Below are 3,801 nucleotides of genomic sequence, written 5' to 3'. Positions count from 1 at the left end.
AAGCATAAAGTCAATAGAGTACCTAAGTAAAACATAGCCTAAAGGTATAAGAGCATTACAAAAGTATATACTAATTCAAATTATAAAAACAATAATTTCTTCAATATTTAAACTCTTGTGAGAACTGCTTCAACCCCTTGAGGGGCAGTGGGGGAGGGAAAGAACTGCACAGAGATCTACAAATAAGCCAATCATCTGTCCACTTTATCTCTATAGTAAAGGCAGTAAAGACAAAAAAAAAAATGGAAAAAGTTAGACCACAGATAATTTTGCTTACAAATGGACACTTCTGTTAGCACAAAATTTTTTGTTTTATATAACCTTAATGCTAAGAAACTTGACATAAAATGAAATCGCTGCTGGGATGCCTGGGTGGTTCAGTCTGTTAAGCATCTGCCTTCAGCTCAGGTCATGATACCAGTCCTGGATTGAGTCCTGCATTAGGCTCCTTGCTCAATGGGGAGCCTAATTCTCCCTCTGCCTGCTGCTTGCCCTGTTTGTGCTCGCTCGCTTGCTCTCTCTCTCTTGCTCGCTCTCTCTCTGACAAATAAGTAAAAATCTTCTAAAAAATGAAATCTCTGTTTATACTCTGGTTTTGTACTTCACCCAAAGTGGCGGGGGGGAGAAATGAAAAATGTGTTAAAAGCAAGTAATACTAAAAAAGAAAAAGATCTATAACAATTTCCAATCTATATGCTACATTTCAGGATATTCACTATTTTAGAAAACTAGGTAATATCCTACTGAAATCCTCAGCTGTTTTCCCATAGATGTCTAAGGAAAAACTATGAGGGAATCCATTTCATAGCAGAATATTCTCCATGACTTGTAAGTTTCAAATCAAACTTGAGCCTTTGGAGTTGAAGTTGTTTGCTTTCAGTGATACATGGTTTCCTATTCCTATTAAAAAAAAAAAAAAAAGTCCTTAAAACGCTTATAAAAAAAACTCGAAAGGCTTCTTGGACCTTGAATCCCTCTTGCAAAACATTTTGATGAGTTAAGTGTAAATAAATCTGAAACATATGATTAAATTTCCATTAAAATGCACATGAGTTTAAAAATGAGGGGAAAAAAATCTGAGCAAAACAAGCTTTATGCTTTTCCTGACCCCCTAGAAGTTGAAAAGTGGTTGGGTACATCCAAATCACTGCTGAGTTTACCACCAGTATGTGAATATACCTTTCCAAGTTTCTAATGTGATGCTCATCATTTTAGTGCACCATTCATCACCCTAGAGCTTTGCCACAGAAATAAGTGCCAATATGATCTTCATCTGACTATCTGGTATGCTCCCTTCAGCTTGTACCCCAGAATCTAGCCCCCCCACTCCTAAGGGAATGGGTCCAGGCCAGGATGTGCTAATCCCAGAGCTACCCTGGGAGATATGGGCTACTTCCAACAGCTCCAGAAATGCGGAAGTATATGTTATGCGAAAAGGAACAGGGGTCTTAGCCCTCCACACCCAGGAGAGATCCTGAGACCTCCTCTCCATCATGAAGAAAAGAACTCGGTTTTCAATGCATGTAAGTGAAAGGACTTATTTTTGTCATCCATTCCTTTTCACTCTAGCCTAAACTCTCTCTGGTTTATTCCAGCATATACTGGCAGTACATACACCAAAGAACTGTAAAATCATGGATCCCGTTTTTAACATGGCAGGGAAACAAGGAGAGCCAGGAGGTGAGGATCTGAAGCACTATAGTTGTGTTTATTTTCCTGAGGGACATGTTCCTTATGATGCCCCAACACTACATACATCATGGAAAGACCACTCAGAGAAGTTTCCAAAAGTCAATGTTAGTGTCTCCAGGTGCTCCATAAAATCCAAGGGACTTTATAGAACTGTCATCTTTAATCAGCCTCCACTTTACGATAAGGAAATCGAGAGCCAGAGAAGCTGAAGAGACTCACAGACATCACACAGTTAGGTGGTGATAAATCTCATAAGCCTGAGCCCAGAGCTGTTTTCACTGCACTAGGGTAGCAGCTTGGCCCTGGATCTTTGGTGGTGTACCTGCTTAAGAGTCACAGTCAGATGTCATCTCAAACCTGTTAGGATCAAGAGATAACAGATGTTGATGAGGACGTGGAGAAAAAGGAACCCTGGTACGCTGTTAGTGGGAATGTAAAGTGATATAGCTAGTGTGAAAGACGGTATGGAGGGCCCTCAAAAAATTAAAAACAGAACTATCAAATGATTCAGTAATCACAATACTGGATATTTATCCAAGGAATACAAAAACATTAATTCAAAGGGATATGTGTACCCCTATATTCACTGCAGCATTATTTACAATATTAATGTAAATTATTTACAGTGTTAGTGGAGACACTAACATTGACTTTTGGAAACTTCTCTGAGGGTTCTGTCCACAACGCAGGCAGTGTGAGGCATCATAAAGAACATGTCCCTTAGGAAAACAAACACAACTATCATGCTTCAGATCCTTACCTCCTGGCTCACCTTGTTACCCTGCCATGTTGAAAATGGGATCCCATAGCCAAACCACGGAAGCGGCCCATGTGTCCATCAACAGATGAATAGATAAGATGCATTCACACATAAACACACATATGCAACAGAATATTACTCAGCCATAAAAATAGAAGAAAATCCTGCCATTTGAAACAATGTGGATAAATCTGAAGGGCATTATGGGAAGTAAAATAAGCCAGAAAGGGAAAGAAAAATACTGTGTGTATCACTTATTTGTGGAAACTTAATTTTTTTTTTAAGTTGAACTCAGAGAAACAGAATAGAATGGTGGTTGCCAAGAGCTGGAAGATAGAGGAAATGGGGAGAATCCGGTCAAGGGTACAAACTTTCACTTAAGATGAATAGCTTCCAAGGATCTATTATACAACACTGTGATTATGCTTAATACTGTATTATATACTTAAAATTTATTAAGAATGTAGATTTTTTTTTTGACAGGAAGTTGGATTTATTGATGGGCATGAATATGACGGGAAGGGGTAGTGCTAAGGTTCTCATGAGTGCAGAGCCCTCCATTTGTCCAAGGGACCATGGTTACGGATGTATTTGACCCCACAGCCATCTGGGATAAGCCGCTTTTCAGCCACCATGTCTTCAAATTCATCCGCATTGAACTTAGTAAAGCCCCACTTCTTGGAGTTGTGGATCTTCTGGCAGCCAGGGAACTTGAACTTGGCCCTGCGTAGGGCCTCAATCACATGCTCCTTGTTCTGCAGCTTGGTACGAATGGACATGATGACTTGGCCAATGTAGACCCTGGCTACTGTGCCCTGGGGCTTTCCAAAGGCACCCCACATACCTGTCTGCAGCCTAAATTGGAGATAGCCATGAGGTCAGACCCCAGCATCCACCAAAAGGGCTGTCTCCAAGGTCCCTTAGGGCAACCCATACAATCAACAGGCTGCATACACTACCGAGGAGGCTACTGTTTGCAGCCATGGCACACTGGGAAGATTGTAGATCTTAAATGTTTTCAACACACACACAAAAAAGGGGAAATTATGTAAGTTGATGGGATGTGCTAAGTAACTTGATTGTGGCAAATGTTTCATAATGTACACATTAAATCATTACACTGTATACTTGATACACAGTTTTGTCGATTATACCTCAATAAAGGCAGGGAGGCAATTAAAAGAAAAAGTAAGAAGTAAGTAAGTAAAAGTAAGAAGATAGGAATTTTCAGCTAAATAGAGAATCACCTGTGTTAAATGATGGTACAATCAGCTTCTGACCACCTACAGCAAAGAAGAAGCAAAAGTCTGGAGGACACATGGCAGGTGACAATTCAAATGAAGATGCTA

The 3,801-nt window shown here is 40.0% G+C and overlaps 1 pseudogene; it reads right to left on the bottom strand.

Annotated features, from left to right (window-relative positions):
- Positions 1 to 3,354: 3,354 nt before the first annotated feature.
- LOC123391522 lies at positions 3,355 to 3,474 on the bottom strand (annotated as a pseudogene).
- Positions 3,475 to 3,801: the final 327 nt, after the last annotated feature.

Source organism: Mustela putorius, unplaced genomic scaffold (genome assembly GCF_011764305.1).
Source record: "Mustela putorius furo isolate JIRA1106 unplaced genomic scaffold, ASM1176430v1.1 tig00000228_pilon_pilon_pilon, whole genome shotgun sequence".
In the NCBI taxonomy this organism is placed as follows: Eukaryota; Metazoa; Chordata; class Mammalia; order Carnivora; family Mustelidae; genus Mustela; species Mustela putorius.
This window is presented reverse-complemented; position numbering and strand designations above follow the sequence as displayed.